General features: G+C 46.7%; 2 long non-coding RNA genes across 2 annotated transcripts; one reads left to right on the forward strand and one right to left on the reverse strand.

The window, feature by feature from the left end:
- Positions 1-301: 301 nt before the first annotated feature.
- Positions 302-6,829, reverse strand: LOC138848498 (uncharacterized). Its single transcript, XR_011386336.1, has 2 exons — positions 6,659-6,829; positions 302-6,497 (listed from the first exon to the last, which is right to left on the reverse strand). It is a non-coding gene; the product is annotated as an uncharacterized lncRNA (long non-coding RNA).
- Positions 6,830-6,916: 87 nt separating this feature from the next.
- Positions 6,917-15,945, forward strand: LOC103352206 (uncharacterized). The gene is made up of 3 exons (XR_519711.4): positions 6,917-7,094; positions 7,189-7,377; positions 15,524-15,945. It is a non-coding gene; the product is annotated as an uncharacterized lncRNA (long non-coding RNA).
- Positions 15,946-18,061: the final 2,116 nt, after the last annotated feature.

The following is an 18,061-nucleotide window of genomic DNA, read 5'->3' on the forward strand; positions in this document are numbered from 1 at the left end:
TTTTGTGATCATTCAGTTCCAGCAGTTCCCCCTGGGCTCCAGTGTAGTTCAGGTTTTCCATACTACTCTTTGGCCTTCATGATTTTCTGTTCTGTAGTCAATCGTTAATACTTGAGTGCCTTTGTACTTGGTGTTGTATTGGATCCTGGGAACTGGATGGTGAACCAGGCAAACATGGCCTCTTCCTAGGAGGATTTGCCATTTAGTAAATAAGGTGAGGAAGAAAGCAAGGACCATCACACAATACATCATAAAGCTCAAGGATTTTATTCTAAAAGCAATGAAAGCCATGGCTGAGGTTAAAAGAAAATATTTTAATAGCTTTATTGAGGTACAATTAACATACAATAAGCTGTGTATTTTAAAGTATGCTATTTGATAAGTTCTGACATCTGTATATACCCATAAAACCATCTCCACAATGTAATGAGTGTCTTAGTCCATTTTCTGCTGTTACAATAGAATGCCGCAGACTGGGCAATCTGTAAGCAATAGAGATTATTTGGGTCATGTTTCTGGAGGCTGGGAAGTTCAAGACCATGGTGCCGGCATCTGGTGAGGGCTCTCACACTATGTCTTCACATGGAAGAACAGGTAAGCCTATGCAAGACAGAAAATCAGAGTGAACTCTAGTGAACTCTCTCTTCTCATGAACACATTTCTGGAATAATGACATTAATGAATTCATGCAGGCACAGCCCGCATGATCTAATGACCTTTTCACAGTCCCACATCTCAATAGTGTTATGATCTCATCATGAATTTTTTTCCAACTGTTATTTAATAACTATAAATTTCCAAAGTACAACTTTTGTATTATAGCGGCTTTTCCCCCCACAACCTCCCTCCTACCTGCAACCATCCCATCTCCCACTCCCTTGCCCATCCCATTCTTCATCAAGATTCATTTTCAATTATCTTTATATACAGATCTACTTAGTATAGACTAAGTCACCATGAGTTTTGAAGGTGGCATTCAAGCCATAGCAGTGAGCATATTGATTACACCCCCCACACACTGGATTTCTTGGATTCTTTCCTTCCCCCTCTCCAAGCAACAGTTGATCTGCAACACTGCTGATTAGACAGGATTTTCTAGGGTCTTACAGAAGTAATCATCCATTATTTCCCCTTTATCGAATGATGTCTTCCATTCAGAGTATCTGCTTTGAAAGCCTCCTGTGCTATGGCCTGTGGCAATAGCTCATGCTCTGCACAGCTAGCACTGCTCTCTCTGTGACGTGCCGGCTTACCCCTTGTTGGTGAACTTTTGGGTTGTTTCTTCTTTTTGGCCATTATGAATAGTGGTGCTAGGAACCTTTGTACGGAGCTATTTGTGCAGGCATTTGTTTTCGTTTCTTTTGGGTAGACAGCCAGGAGTGGAATTGCTAGACTATTAGGTAAATTTGTGTTAATTTCCTAAGAAACTGCCAGTTCTATTTGACTTTAGCATCATCATCTGTTCATGTCAACTCATTGGAGATGAATGTGGACATAGGAAAAGAAGAAGAAAAATGATAGTCTCCATTTATGGTGCATTTATTACATGCTGCATATTATTCTAAGAACTTTAAGTGTGTGAGTCGTCAATCCTCCAGCAAGTCCTCTGAAATAGGATTATCTTCACATATAGATGAGGAAGCTACGGTTTTTAAAACCGAGCGTTTCTTTCTTTTTTCTAAATTATTTTATTTATTTGAAAGAGTTACAGAGAGAGGCAGAGACAGAGAGAGAGAGAGGTCTTCCATTCTGATGGTTCACTCCCCAAATGACCACAATGGCCAGAGCTGAGCTGTTCTGAAGCCAGGAACCAGGAGCTTCTTTCGGGTCTCCCATGTGGGTGCAGGGGCCCAAGGACTTGGGCCATCTTAAACTGCTTTCCCAGGCCATAGCAGAGAGCTGGATGGGAAGAGGAGCAGCCGGAGCTCAAACTGACGCCCATATGGGATGCCGACGTTGCAGGCTGGGGCTTTAACCCACTGCACCACAGCGCCGGCCCCAAAACCGAGTATTTCTGATCTCATGGCTTGTGTTGTTAACCGCCATCTGAATGAGTGAGTCGGTGTGGGTTAATGTCAGGACTCTCGCCTGGTGCTTTGCTTGCCTTCATGGTGGACGGCACTACATTCCATAGCCACAGGTTTCAGTGAGTGGGGTTCCGATTAGCTAAGATGTTGGTTGCCTTTGTTTTAGCTGTTAGTCTGGATCTAAGGAAAATACCCTCCACAGAATGCATTTGGAACTCATTTTCTGGGGCAGGAGCTGTGGCACAGCAGATCAGAGCACTGCTTGTGACATCTGCATCCCACATGGGAGTGGTGGTTCAAGTTCCTGGCTACTGTGCCTTTTTTTTTTTTTTTTTTTTAAGATTTTATTCAGTTACTTGAGAGGCAGAGTTACAGAGAGAGGGAGAGACAGAGAGAAAGATCTTCCACCTGCTGGTTCACTCCCCAAATGGCCACAACAGCGGGAGCTGAGCCGATCTGAAGCCAGGAGCTTCTTCCAGGTCTCCCACGTGGGTGCAGGGGCCCAAGGACTTGGGCCATCTTCCACTGCTTTCCCAGGCCATAGCAGAGAGCTGAATCAGAAGGGCAGCCAGGACGTGAACTGGCGCCCATATAGGATGCTGACGCCACAGTGCTGGCTCCCTCCTGGTGCTTCTGATCCAGCTTCCTGATAATGCACCCTGGGAGGCAACAGATCATGGCTCAAGTGCCTGGGTCCCTGCCACCCATGTGGGAGACCCAGATGGAGGGCCAGGCTCTTGGCTTCAGCCTGGCCCAGACCTGACTGTTGAGAGTGTTTTGGGAGTGAACCAGTGATTGAAGGGTCTTCTTCTCTCTCTACCCCCTTCTCTCTGTCACTCTGCCTTTCAAGTAGTTAAAAATAAACAAACATTTAAAAATAAGTCATTTTCTGGATCTCTGTAGAACTCTATAGAAATCATTTATAAAGTTTTCTAATCCAGAGATATATGACTGCATTTGAAAAGTGTTTGTTTTTTCGCCTGGCTTAGATTGCTTTCTTTAGAGCGTCCCATCCATCAGAACACAATGAATGGGAATTGGCTGTGTATGGAATCCTGAGGACCTGTAGTATTTGGAAGCAGAATGCCGGTGGAAAAGCTCTTTAAGGCCTGTTTTCTCGATCAGTAGATTTCGGAGTAGCATCTACTTTAAATGCTGGCTGTGATGATTATTAGAGACGTCTAAAAATTAATTGCCTGGCAAAGCATTATGTTCTCAGTGAGCATCGATTTCTTTTTCCACCTCATGTTTTGAAGGGTCACACTGTTTCATCCTGGCTTAAAACTGAAAGTGATCCTCGCAACCTGTATGTGAAACTTTGTGCACTGGCCTGCCCATGTGCATTTTGGTGGGAAGATACCCCTGGCTTTCAACAGATTTCAAAGAAATCCAGATTTCAAAGATGACTCAGAACCACAGAATGTTCTTCACTCATTCTGCAGTATTTACTGACTACCTACCGTGGGTCAAGTGCTTTGCACAGATAAACTCTGTCCTAAACATGCCGTGTTTTGTGAGTCTCTGTGTTAGCACACTAGTGACATACATGTATGTAGATTACCCATCAGAGAGAAAGATTGGCATAGGAGGCAAAAACAGACGAGCCCCGGCCAGCTGGGATGCAGATGAAAGTGATACCACGTCAACGGAGCCAAGGCTCGGCATCAAGGAAGTAAACCCTGTGATGTTCACAGCGGACTCATGGCTGGTCACTCTACTGCTCTGTGTAATTGAGCAGGCTCTGTTGTGCACACAGGTGCCAGCCAACAGGTGAGGGCTGAAGGTGGTAGCAGAGGGTTCGAGCGAAGGGTTGGAGATAAAATACAGCTCAATTCCCACCGCCCCTCCTGGCTGGGGGCCTCAGGATTGCCCACTAAGAGATGGCAATTTTTCTTATTTTTTTAAGATTTATTTATTTATTTGAAAGGCAGAGTTACACACACACACACACACACACACAGAGCAGTAGCCGGCTACTTCCATCCGCTGGTTCACTCCCCAGTTGGCCGCAACGGCCAGAGCTGTGCTGATCTGAAGCCAGGAGCCAGCAGCTTCCTCCTGGTCTCCCACGCAGGTGTAGGAGCCCAAGGACTTGGGCCATCTTCTACTGTTTTCCCAGGCCATAGCAGAGAGCTGGATTGGAAGTGGAGCAGCCAGGCCTCGAACCGGCGCCAATTTAGGATGCCGGCACTGCAGGTGACAACTTTACCTGCTATGCCACAGCACCGGCCCTGGCAATTTTTCTTATTTGCCCAAACTGCCAGCTCAGTGTGTTGCTATGGCAAAGAGTAAACTTCTTTTTTTTTTTTCCTTTGGGAGTTGAGCTATTAAACTTTAAAGTGGATCAACTCTAGTCCTGAAAAAAAAAAATTCTCTTTGCTCAATTGATCTCTTAGAGGCCAGGATCAAGATAAAGGCTGGGTCACTGCGTCAATAATGGTTTAAGAAGAGGGCAGGTGTGTTTCGGCCTCCTGACCTCCCAGGCACTTAGCGAGCTGAGCTGGGAAAGTCTCTAAGCCGCAGGGAAACTGGCTCTTGGGTGCCCCCACCCTTTGTAGATGATGACATGGGGGTAGGGGGGAGGTGGCTTTTTCACAGTTTCATAGCCTTAGGATAGGGACGGCTACTGCTCATCAGTAAAGCAACTGGAGCACAGATGGTTAAGGAAGACGCGTTCCAGATGACATTTCATTGCTATGAGCACTGCGCAATGGGCCAGGGCCCCTTTGCAGCCGACACCATTTCAGCCGACCTTGTCAGCCAAGACTGGCTCCACCTGCCCCTTAGTGTCTCTGGGCCAGAGCCGGTGTGTATTTATTCTTCTGAGTCTTGCACTTTGCTCTTTTATTTTTACTGGCCCTGCACTTGTGTTTGTTCTTGGAGCTCCCTTCATGCATATTGCAGGAGGCCCCATGTTTACCTTGAGCCTGGGACTAAATATAACCGCTGCTATCGCCAGAGGCATCCATACTTGTCAGCCCTTTCTCAGTGTTTGCAGACTCCGCCCCTGGATGGTGGCAGGCACAGGGCAGGCCCCAGCACTGCCTTCCCTGGGAGTCATGGAGACTTTCACTGAAAACAGGGCACTCACTCAGGATGAAATCAGTTCTCATCACAGGCTACACTTAAATGTTCCCTGGGTGTTCCTGGCAAAAGCCCTGGTCTCTACATTATAGGTGGCAAGCCCAAGGAGGGGTGTATTTAGGGGCCCTCTTGGCCACTTATCATCATGGTGGGTGCCCCTCCTCCACACTCCATCCCCATCCTGGGGGGAAGGGGAAGGGGACTGGAGAGTGTTTGTGACATTTGTCACATCCTCACCTCCTCCAGGCCTTCTAAAGTGTCTCTGGAAGAGCCTACCTCGAGACTTTGCAGTGTGCCCCAGGCCTGAGAACGGTGGTCCCACATTACTGCTGCCACAAGGACAAGCTGCTGACGTCACCCCCTCCAGAAAGCTCTCCCTTACTCTCCTATCTACAGCGGTTACTGTGCTGATTAAAAGTTGCCAGTGCGGTTCATAAATTATTTTGTGGTTTTCATCTCATCAAAATGAGAACAAAAACTGCTCACGATATGAGCCCCTGACTTTTGCTTGCCTTCCCTGACCCTTCTGTGCAGAGCTGCGAGAACACTAGGCACTTGCCAGTTTCTGTCTCGAGAAAGGCTCAGGCTAGCACTCCTCCTTGCTGCTTCTCTAAGACCACACTGCAAGGCTGGAGGACCACAGATGAGAAGAGATGGCCGAGTGGCGGAAGGACCTCTTAGGCAAATAGACTCAGGGAGAGGGGAAAGCAGACACTGGCTCAGCCAGGCAGATCAACCTAGGCAGTGTGAGATAACAGAACTTGAAACCACATGGCTCTCACATCCTCCAAGTACATCTGAAATCAGATCCTTTAACATGTCTTCAGGGTCCACAGGCCAGAGATTCAGTCCTATTGAAGAATACTATATGGAGAATGGGTGTTTAGCCTGGCAATTAAGACGACTGCGTTCCACATTGGAGTGCCTGATTCATTACCCAGTTCCTACTCCTGACTCCAGCTTCCTGCTAGTGCAGCCCCTGGAAGGCAGCAGGTGATGGCTCAAGTAGTTGGAGTTCTGCCACCCACGTGGGAGACCTTGACTGAGTTTCCAGTTGTTAGCCCCAGCTTTTGTAGGTATTTCAGAAGTAAACCCCATCCCACCTCTCAAATGAAACAAAACAAAATAAAATACTATATGAAATGACATCATTTTCCAAACCAGTCTTTCTCCCTTCCTTCTAGCAGTTACGAGCGAAAAAGCTCTGGATTAACAGAACCAAGACATACTCCTAGTACTCAAAGAGCTTTTCCAAGGCGCTGTTAAGAAGGACTAAGGAAGTACTTAAGGATTCCTGGGGTGCTGCTGGGGGCTGACAGGGAAGCAGTCCAGACGGTGTCGGGAAGCAGAGGTCAAGCTTCAGTATAAATTCAGGCAGATGGGTGACTGTAGAGAGAGAAGAGAGGAAAACAGCAGGGGAAGGATTTTTTGGTTTGTTTGTTTGTGAGCTTGTTTTGGCTACGAGGACTTGAGAGTAGAAAAAGTGGAGAAGCCACTGAGAGGGAGAGAATGTGAGTCCATCAGGTAAACAGAGCCATGCTTCCTACCCTTCTCCGTGAGAATAGTTTGTGGTTGTTTGTCGTCCCCTAGATGGACAGCTAGTGAATTTAGTGGCCGGCCGAGTGGCTGGCTGCCCACTAAGTCTGTCCTCCATGTTTGTGTGAGCTGTAGCTGAGCACTGGAGGTAGCTCTTGCTCTTTGCCCCTGGTTCTGTGTCCACAGGGTCATTCTGCTGCCTTTGGAACTTGGAATGAGGACACAATGTCCAACACCGTTCATTCATTATTAGAACCCTTCTGGCCAGTGCGCATCTGAAACCTGCCGGCAGTGCTGGGGCTGGGGCTGGGTGCCGGCCAGCTGACTTTGACAGTCTCTCTGACCTTTTCTACCACACAGGAAATCTCAAGGGGCCTCTGGGGCCCAACGGGGGCTGTTCTCAAGGTGCAGCTGAGAACACAGGGAAGGGGCCCTTTCTACAATGAGGTGGGGCTGTGAGCTCAAGGTGGGGCCTCCTGATTTTCAATGATTTGCTGCTAGAACCGGAATTTCAGGGTTTTTGTGGCCTGGGTCTCTGCAGGTAGGTGCTAGGAAACTGGAATTACTACATTGTTCACTGCTGGAGATGATGGCTGTATCCACAGTGTGGAAGCTTTACCCAAGAACACAGAGCAGGATCTTCTCTCTGCTTCCTCAGCTGAACATAGGATAACTAGGCTGGACTTAAGATCAAAGCCCACATCTCCATTGGAAACAGGCAGTGATAAAGGTAATGGATTGAGATAAATTCTCAGCTTCTGTTAAAATTCAGATGGGAAGTTCAATTCACTTAATTCACTTTTCTCACCAACACGGTTTTTGTTATTTTACAGTCCATGTAAAATGAGATCACACGTGTTGGGTACGTAGACCAGGACCTGGTAGCTGTTCATCAAGGCTGACTGCCTTCCCTATTCCCATATGTGGGGAGCAACTGGGAGCAACTCGGACTAGACTAAGTTACTGGAATTAAGACTTATTCTATGCATCTGCTCTCCCACAATATGGCGCTGGGAGAGGAGAAAACAGCTTCCACGCAGCTGCCTCTTGCCAACTTGAGTGCTGACCTCCAGGAGCTGATCCTGCTCCTGATTGGAGGAGAGCAGCCTACTCGGCGTGTGGGCAGCCGAGTTGGGATTGGCGGAGGAGGACTATAAAGGAGGAGAGAGACGGCATGCACCAGGAACATCTAAGGGGAACACCTGAGCAGCCCCCGAGAGAGCCGGCCGGCGGTGTGCCGCTCCCCCGCGGAAGTGGGGAATGTGGCAGGGGGAACCGCCCTTCCACGGAGGTGGAAGGGTCGGTAGCCAACCCGGGAAGAACCAGCAGCAAACCCGGGGAGGGCCGAGCAGACGAAAGAACAGCGCAGGGTCCTGTGTCGTTCCTCCACGAAGACGGGGAGCGACACAATACTCACCCTTTCCCATAGAACAAAGTCTGAATTCCACACATTGGAAGCCTTGCACACGCTGGTCCCCTTGCTAGTGTTCAATAATACCTAGGCGCCCAGCAGGTGCCAGGCTGGGGAGCACAATAAGCAAAGTTCTTGCCCTCGTGGAATTGAGATTCTAGTGGGAAAAGAGAGTCATGAAACAAAACAAAAATGTATAGTGCCAGGTGTGAAAAGTTTTATGAAAAAAATACATTTGGATCAGGGGAGGGAGCATTTGCCTTACGTCTGTATTTCATACGTAGTCCCCAAGGCAGCCCCCTAGTAGAGCTGGGGGATAGTCCCACTGTCCTAAATAGCAGAAGCTCTCATAAAGGATGAATTGTGTGGATTCAGCTCCTTCTTTCACCAGAAAAGCCAACCCCACCCTTCTGACCCTCATGTTTCCCACCTATAGTTGCATTGTTACTGATCCAGCCCTCCATGCTTCTTACGTTGCTTTCTTTCCATGTGGCTCCAATTTCTGTGAATAGCATATGTCCAAGAATCTGTGAGTAGCATATATTTTTAAAATTAATTTATTTATTTGAAAGTCAGAATTACACACAGCAGAGAGGGGGAGAGAGAGAGAGAGGTCTTCTATCGGATGGTTTTACTCCCCATTTGGCCGCAACGGCCGGAGCTGTGCTGATCCGAAGCCAGGAGCCAGGAGCTTCTTGCGGGTCTCCCATGTGGGTGTAGGAGCCCAAGGACTTGGGCCATCTTCTACTGCTTTCCCAGGCCATAGCAGAGAGCTGGATAGGAAGAGGAGGAGCTGGGACTAGAACCAGCGCCCATATGGGATGCCGGCGCTTCAGGCCAGGGCGTTAACTCGCTGTGCCACAGTGCCAAGCCCGAGTAGCATATTTTCTTTATTTGCCTGAATGTATCTTGATTTTGTTGACACTCAGAAAATAATATTCCAGGCCGGCGCCGCGGCTCGCTAGACATCCTCCACCTTGCGGCGCCGGCACACCAGGTTCTAGTCCCGGTCGGGGCGCCAGATTCTGTGCCGGTTGCCCCTCTTCCAGGCCAGCTCTCTGCTGTGGCCAGGGAGTGCAGTGGAGGATGGCCCAAGTGCTTGGGCCCTGCACCCCATGGGAGACCAGGAGAAGTACCTGGCTCCTGGCTTCGGATCAGCGTGGTGCGTTGGCCGCAGCGCGCTGGCTGCGGTGGCCATTGGAGGGTGAACCAACGTCAAAGGAAGACCTTTCTCTCTGTCTCTCTCTCTCACTGTCCACTCTGCCTGTCAAAAAATAAAAAAGAAAAGAAAAGAAAAGAAAATAATATTCCAAAGTATGATGCTGAACAGGTGCTGAATACTTTGAAGGACACCGGGAGGGACCCAGAGTCAAAGTGTCTCACTTTCTCCTGCCCTCTTCCTTCTGTTCTTCTTAAGGCTGACTGTAAATTCCTCTCCCCTAGTGGGTCGTAGAGACTAGGAGTCCTCCCCCACTGTGGGTCCTAGGGACTAGGAGTCTCCCCGCCCCCTGCTACCATGGGTCGTAGAGACTAGGATTCCCGTCCCCCAGATCGGCCATCAAACTTAGAAATGTGACTCTAGCCTTTCCCTACACCTCTGGGTAAGGCTGGTCATACAGAACTCTCTGACCCACCTTTGCTGATTGTAGGCTTCTAAGACCCTCATTCCTGAGCAGCCCTGCCCTGTCCCAGGGAGGAAGGCATGCCACACAGAGAGGCCAAGAGGAATCTGAACACGCCAGTCTTGCTGAGTCTCTACCCCCCTTAAATCCCACCCTTTTGTCCAGTGGTAGTTCTACACAGTTGTCCATCCTTCACCCAACCTAAGCATGGAAAACAATTTCTGAGGCTCCTGTGTCACAGAAAGCTTCAATCTGTTGTGCCTTTCTCTTCTTCCTTTGTCTTTTGTTGCAGGAGTGCCTGCTGTTACCTTGCAGGTGAGGAGAGGTGTCACACCTCCTACCTCTAAGTTCCACCTCTACTTTTAATGGTTGATAGATTCCAGATTAAGATTGAAGTAGAAAGCCTTTTGTTAGCTAGTTCTTGTCCTTGTCTAATTTGTCTTTTTCTGTCTACTGCCTCCTCCCTACCCTTCCTCTGTATGTTCTTCTCTCTGTTTGACTACTTTAAGTTTTCTTTTAATTGTGTGTATGGTGTGTGTCATGTGTGTGTGTGTGTGTGTGTGTGTTTTCTTTAGCGTCACCACAGGAAGTCTTGGTTTAGATTCAGTTTTCTCTGCCCTGTCTGGAACTAATGTCTCTGTATCTTCAAATATGAATTCTTATTCAGTGTCCCCAAACTCCAACTAAATATTGGCTTTCCTATCTTCCATTGCTCCTAACACACTTTGATATTTTCTGTTTATCTCTCTGATGGCATAACGGGTCTTCTGTGCGTGTTTTATGATTACAGATAGCAGTGACCTATTTTATAATCCACATACTCTCTCCTCAGGGACACTGATCTGCTGTTTAACTGCTCATTGAATTTTAATCTCTCACTAAGTTTTAGGATTTTTTTTTTTTTTGCTTCTTTTCAAAGTGCTTTAATCTTTTCCTGAGGTTTTGTCCTTTGGAGATAGGCACTTCATCATCTCAAATGTAATTCTTCCACATTCTCTTTCAGACTGTCGTTCTAGTCTACCTAGTTCTTATTTATTCTGACTGCTTCTTATTCTTGCACTTTGGAGCTACTTACGTATTGTGTAATTTTTATTTGTACTCTGATAAAGATTGTGCATGTGCATGACGTATATGTGTGTGTGTCCATGAGTGCTGTGTGCATGTGGGTGAAACATGTCTTGTGGCATAGGTCATGAGAGTTTCCTTCTTGTATTGTTGCCTCCATTACTGCAAAGGGCTCTTTAGAGATCACTGGCCTAAACCAGTTTTTTACATTAATTCCTGAGCTAAAGGGTTCCTAGACCATAGAGGCAAATGTGAATCCCTCATCCATGCAAAATATAGCCCTAAAGTTTCCGTTTTTCAAGGGAGACTTTACTTCCCCATCCAGAGTCCAGCTAGAAAAACTTTCTTATAAAACCTTGGTACCACCAGGAAAATTTTTGTAGTCCATGTTTTACCTGAGCAGGCAGCTCGATGAAGGTCCGAGCTTAATGCATGAGTTTCAGCACCCAGTTTCATATCTGTATCAAGCTCAGAGCCTTGTTGAGGTCCATGTGCAGCCTAAATGTTCACTTGAAGACCCGGTGTGTCCTGCGTCCTAAGCGTGGTCCCTGAGCCAGCATGAGGGCATTAGAAGTACAGAATCCCAGTCCCCAGCCCAGACCCTCGGAATCAGAGCTCTCGCCTGAACAGGATCCTCAGCAGGTTCACGTGCAACTCGGGTTTGAGAAGCACTGCCCAGATCACAGGGAGTGTCATCCTCCTTCCAACCTCCTCTCTGCTCACAAAGTTACCATGCCAGCTCATGGACCATCTGTGTTTTTCTTTTTCCTTTTTATAAGCTTAATTTCTGCATTTGGGGGACCTGCAAATGTGGTTTTCTTTCTTGCGAGCTCACCTATGCGTTTAAAGACATTTTTGTGACAGCGTTCTTGGTAAACCTTGATCAGTCCTGGAAATCCACAGTGAAGCTCCACAGTTAAGCTTTAAGTATTTAGCCCTTTCTTCTGCCAGCCACTGGCTTTGTGCTTTCTATACACACACTCAATAACTCTTTGTAGCTTTTGTATTCAAATGATGGCTTACAGGGCGCCAGATTCTATCCCGGTTGCCCCTCTTCCAGGCCAGCTCTCTGCTGTGGCCAGGGAGTGCAGTGGAGGATGGCCCAGGTGCTTGGGCCCTGCACCCCATGGGAGACCAGGAGAAGCACCTGGCTTCAGATCAGTGCAGTGGCCGGCCGCGGCGGCCATTGGAGGGTGAACCAACGGCAAAGGAAGACCTTTCTCTCTGTCTCTCTCTCACTGTCCACTCTGCCTGTCCAAAAAAAAAAAAAAAAAAAAGTGTACTTCTGAAAGTTGCATGATTATATGAGATAGTTTCTGCGTGGTTATTCCCTGTCCGTGATATTCTCTCTGTGTGTGTGTGTGTGTGTTTTTTTTTAACCTGTGACATCCTCTGATCTTACTACATACTTTTTACATAGCTGGGTCTGGTTTAAGGCTGAGCCTCTTCCCTTGTACCGTGGTCATTTCGGTAGTGAGATAGGAGAAATCAGCTGGGCTCTCAGGGTTACAGACACTGAACAGCAGAGCAGGGGCCAGTTTATCAGCAGTCACCTCTTGCAGAGTTCCTCTTGAGCAGTTGGTTATCTCAACCCAGGCCCAGTCAGCCGACAAGTGGAAGGCTGGGTAGCCAGAGCTGCTGTGGGACAGCTCCCTCGGGAATCTTGGCTGACATGAGCCGTTCACCTCTTAGTCGCACTGACGTGCCCTGAACTTTAGGGGCATCTCAAGGGGGAGAGGCACAGCCCTGACTATGGTGAGGTGATATCGTATGGTAATGAGGCACCCATAGCTAAAAGAATGGGGAGAAAGATCCCAAGCTGTTAGGCAAGAAAGCACCTGCTAGATAGGTAAGAGGACCGTGTGCAGAAATCCCGAGGGAACATGGAATAAAGAGAAGGATCTCCCAGCAGCGCTGACAGAGTAGCATCAGCCCTCCAGTCTCCTTCAGTGGCCACTGAATCTTCATCCCCTGCCTGCCTCGGCTTGCGGCAAACCGTTCTTTGTTTCAGAAAGAAGGAAGGAACTCCTTGCTGTCCCCTGTCTGGGGAATCCATCACACCAACCACAGAGACCTTGGCTTTGTCTACCATCTGGGGGGCTCCGCTTGGCATAAGAAACACATCTTCCTTGCATGGGGTGTGGAGGGATTTCTGCTTTCTTCCCACCTCCTGTAGGGTACATCTGGCCCACAGTCCCTGATCATTGTTTGTTCAAATGGTGAAAGAGGAAGCCAACAATAACCTCAGGCCTGGAGCAGCTCTGTTCATCCGCAGGGCAGGGTTCTGCTATGAAGCTTGCCTCCAGCCAGTGCACTCTGCCCTTTGTTTCCTGCGAAGCCAAGATCATTGCCTTTGAACGTTTGCTGACAGCACACCCAGTCCTGGACTCTCTTACCCCGTTGCTTTCCAAATCCTGCCCCTTCGGAAACGGCCTCTTTGCCTGGTGACTCTGTATCTGTGCTGAGGACTTGACACTTCAGGCGTGCCTTGCTTGTTCTGCTAGGAATTGCTTCTATGTCCTTCCGCTTTCTCGTCCCAAACATATTTTGAGTTCTTTGAAGGCAGAGGACTTATAGAATGCAGCCCAATGCAGGCATAGAGAAATTCTCGAGGATCTCAAGAAAGTCTGTGAGTCCAAATCCGTAATGTTGTAAGTGATTATATGTACAGTTATTCACCAGCTCCAAAGAGGCATTTCTACACGGTGCCCATGTTGTTGTAGAAATCATACGAAATAGAGTCTTAGGATATAGGATCGTCATGTTCTGATTTTCCCAAGAAGTGATCAGGCTTTGCCCTGTGTGGGGAGGTGTTATGCCTCACAAGTGCACCTTACACGGTGCCCCCTCCATCTTCCTATCACCCGCAGTCTTGTAGAATAACACGGTGTCACAGGTATTTTCCTCATTGTATGGACTTGGCAGCTCCGTTATCAGGTGCACACACGTGTGTAGTTGTTGGATCTTCCTGGTACGTTGACATCGTCATCATTATGAAACATCCCTTTCTGTCTATGGCAATAAGTTTTAATACCAGTGCCAGCCTTATCTGATATTATTTTTGTTCATTCTCCTTATGCATATCATTTGCATAGTGTATCTTTTTCTATCCTTTCACTTTACATTGACTTTCAATATATCTGGTTTTATATTTACAATGCATATATTTAAGCCTTGATTTTTTTATCCATTATAACCATTTCTGCTTTTCCAATGGAATGCTTAGTCTATTAATATTTAATTTAATTATTGTTAGATTTAGGCTTGCCACTTTTTCTATTTGTCTTCCCTTTTTTAATTTTTTTTTTGTTCCACTGTTCCATCCTTTCTGCACTCTTTTTAATTCAATGAACACTTTGGAGTTTTGTCTTATCGCCTAGCCTCTTAGTTACGCCTCTTTGCGATTAGTTTTTAGGGGTCATCCTGAAGTACAGTCGTGTTTCACTTCGCAACAGAAGCGCATTTTGAGAAACGCATCCTTTGGTAGCTTTGTCATTGTGAGAACATCGCAGTGTGCACTGTGGGTGGATAGGCCACTCTGTTGCTGTGGCCTCTGGACGCAATCAAAGCATGGCAAACATGAGATGTGTGAGGTTGTCACTGCCACACAGCATGCTGTGTAACAGTCAGCTTTTTTGCTTGCGAATACCAAGTGTACTCTAAAATACTGACAGTAGTATAAAGAAAAAAAGTACAGTAAACATATAAGCCCATAACATTGTCATTTATTATCATTACCGAGTATTACATATGATTTATAATTGTGGGTGCTATATTTTTATACAGCTAGCAATGTCGTGGGCTTGCTTATACTAGCATCATCGCACACTTGTGAGTAATGCATTGTGCTATGACATTATGATATTATGACATCACTAGTTGATAGGAAATTTTCAGTCCCCCCCCCCCACATAATCTTATGGCAGCACTGTCATATATGTGGTCCCTTTTCGACTGATGTGTTGCTGTGTGGCGAATGACTGTATGTATCCTGAATTCTGATTGACTGATTGGCATCACGTTTGTACTATTTCATGTGAAGAATAAAAATCTTGCACCTGTTCTTGTCCCGTTCCCTGGCCCATCCTTTGTGCCATAGTTGTTATGTGTCTGTAGGAGATAGCTCACCTCCTCTGTCTACTTAGTTCTTATGTAAGGCTCTTCACTGAGTCTGGGAATCCAATGAGCATGGGGCAGTGAATGAGAAAAGTGTGCACGTTCTCAGCAAATGTTCCATGTGTGTGGGGACCTCTGCAAGGCAGTGAAGTCCAAAGAAATGACCACAGCTTAGCTACACAGAGGATAATTGACTTGTTAAGAGATGATAGGACAAAGGGATCTGGGAGAAAGGTAGTCAACTCTAGGGAAGTCACTGAGAGATATGCAGGAGGGTGTGAAGCTGCTGTAAGATAAGGATGAGTTTATTTGTTAAGGTTTATTATAGCCCCAATAAGGTGATAAAGGCTACCTTATCTCCCTGGTATGGGAAGACACCCCTCCCCGAAGAATGTTTATGGCCTGCTGCACGTAGGCGAAAGCCAGCTGTGGCCCTTGCTGCTGTCACACTGTCACACTGCTGCCTCGTCTGGTGTTCTTAGCTTGAAATAAGTAGTGTATGAATTGGGCGTGTTTTGAGATGGCATGTCCTTAACTCCTTCATTTCTGTATATAGTATACCCATATACATCTATAAGCAGGAAAATGTTTTACTTTTGCTTTAAACAATCATATTTTAAGAAGAAATTAAATGGGAATAAGTCTTTTATGTTTATCTGAAGGCTTAACCTTTGGGATGCTCTTCGTCCTCTGTGAAAGCCCAAGTTCCTGTGTTCTGCAGTAGAAGACCCACCTTCCCCTGAAATTCACGCTGAAATGGTCAACTCCAAGGCGTTGGCGCTGGGGCCCTGGGAGGGGATTAGGCCAAGAAGCTGTGGCTGTTGAGTGCCATTGGTTCCCTTACTCCTTCAGAGGCCTGACGGAGCTCAGAATATGCGCCCCCACCAGGCTTCACATCTGCAGGTGCCTTGACCTTGCATTTCCAGCACTCAGAGCTATGAGAAATAAATTTCTGTTGATAAGCTGACCCGTTCATGGTATTTTGTTATAGTGGCACAGATAGACTACGACATCCTAGGGATTTACACCGTAGCGTTCCTTATAGTCCAGATCTTGGTGTCTGAAAAATGACTTAATTTCCCTTTTCATTCTTTTTTTTTTTTTTTTTTTTTTAGATAGGCAGAGTGGACAGTGAGAGAGAGAGACAGAGAGAAAGGTCTTCCTTTACCGTTGGTTCACCCCCCAATGGCTGCTGCAGTGGGCGCACCGTGCTGATCCGAAGCCAGGTGCCAGGTGCTTCCTCCTGGTCTCCCATGGGGTGCAGGGCCCAAGCACTTGGGCCATCCTCCACTGCACTCCCAGGCCACAGCAGAGAGCTGGCCTGGAAGAGGGGCAACCGGGACAGAATCCGGCGTCCATATGGGATGCTGGCGCCACAGGCGGAGGATTAACCAAGTGACCACAGCACTGGGCCCTCATTGTCTCCTTTTAAAAACATTTCTTTCTTTTATATGAAAGGGGGAGAGAGACAGAGAGAGAGAGAGAGAGAGAGAGAGAGAGTTCTTCCATCTGCTACTTTACTCCCAGAATACCTATAACAGGTGAGACTGGACCAGGCCGAAGTGGGAAGCCAGGAACTCTGTCCAGGTCTCCGTGGCAGGAACCTAACTTCTTGAGCCTTCTCTTGTTGTCTCCCTTCCTATATTAGCAGGAAGCTGGAATTTTTTTTATAGAAAGCTTTTATTTAATAAATATAAATTTTGGGCTGGCGCCATGGCTCACTTGGTTAATCCTCTGCCTGTGGTGCTGGCATCCCATATGGGCGCCGGGTTCTAGTGCCGGTTGATCCTCTTCTGGTCCAGCTCTCTGCTGTGGCCTGGGAAGGCAGTGCAGGATGGCCCAAGTGCTTGGGCCCTGCTCCCGCATAGGAGACCAGGAGGAAGCACCTGGCTCCTGGCTTCGGATCGGCGCAGTGCCGGCTGTTGCGGCCATTTCGGGGGTGAACCAACGGAAGGAAGGAGCAACCGGGACAGAATCCGGTGCCCCGACCGGGACTAGAACCCAGTGTGCCGGCGCTGCTAGGTGGAGGATTAGCCTAGTGAGCTACGGTGCCGGCCATTCTTCATTAAGATTCATTTTTAATTAACTTTATATACAGAAGATCAACTTAGTATATACTAACTAAAGATTTCAACAGTTTGCACCCACAAGGACACACAAAGTATGAAGTACTGTTTGAAGACTAGTTTTACCACTAATTCCCATAGTACAACACATTAAGGACAGAGGTCCTATATAGGGAGCAAGTGCACAGTGACTCATGTTGTTGACTTAACAATTGACACTAATTTATGACGTTAGTGATCACCGGAGTGGAAGCTGGAATTGAAAACAGAGTCAGTACTTGAACCCAAGCATTCCAATATGGGATGTGGGCATTTCAAGTGGTCTTAGCCGCTGTGCCAAACACTTGCCCCCTCCATTCTTTCCATGGGAGAAGTGAGTGATAATTGACAGTGTTGTTCTCTGTAATCTTTCTCTAGCTCCTTGCAATAGTTTTTATTTGCATATGGGTTTATGTAATTGACTATAATATACCTAGATATGATTTTCTTTGTATACAGTATACTTGGGACTTGTTTGGTCTCTTAAATTTATATAAATCATTGTATTTTACCAAACTTTTTATACAATATACCTGGGATTTTCTTAGTTTATTATATTTATAACTTACTGTATTTTACCGAACTTGGAAAGTCTTCAGTCGTTATTCAATTTTTTTTCTGATCCTTTCGCGCTCCCATTTCCTGCTGAGATTCCAATTACTCATATAGTAGCTCTTTGGATACTGTCCCACAAGCCACTGAGGCTCAGTCGTCTGCTCTGTGGTCTTTTGAGATTGGGTCATTTCTGCTCAGCTGCTGTCAGGTCCACTGGCTCAGGGCTCTCTTTTGTCTCCCAGCTGTTAAGCACATGAGTGATTTTTTTCATTTAGATCGTGTATATTTTATTTCTAGAAGTTCCCTTGATTTTTTTCTATAGTCCCTTTCATTGCTGACATTTTCCTTTTGTTCATTTATTATGAACATAGTTATAATAGATGTGTTAACCCATTTCTGCTAATTCCAACAACTGCATCATTTCAGGGTTTTTATCATTGATTTTTTTTAACTGAACAAGCATTATAATTTTCTGGTCTTCATACCTTACATAATTTTTAGATTATATAGCAGACATTGTGAATGATGCATTAGGAGTAT

Source organism: Oryctolagus cuniculus, chromosome 2, assembly GCF_964237555.1.
Source record: "Oryctolagus cuniculus chromosome 2, mOryCun1.1, whole genome shotgun sequence".
Classification (NCBI taxonomy): Eukaryota; Metazoa; Chordata; class Mammalia; order Lagomorpha; family Leporidae; genus Oryctolagus; species Oryctolagus cuniculus.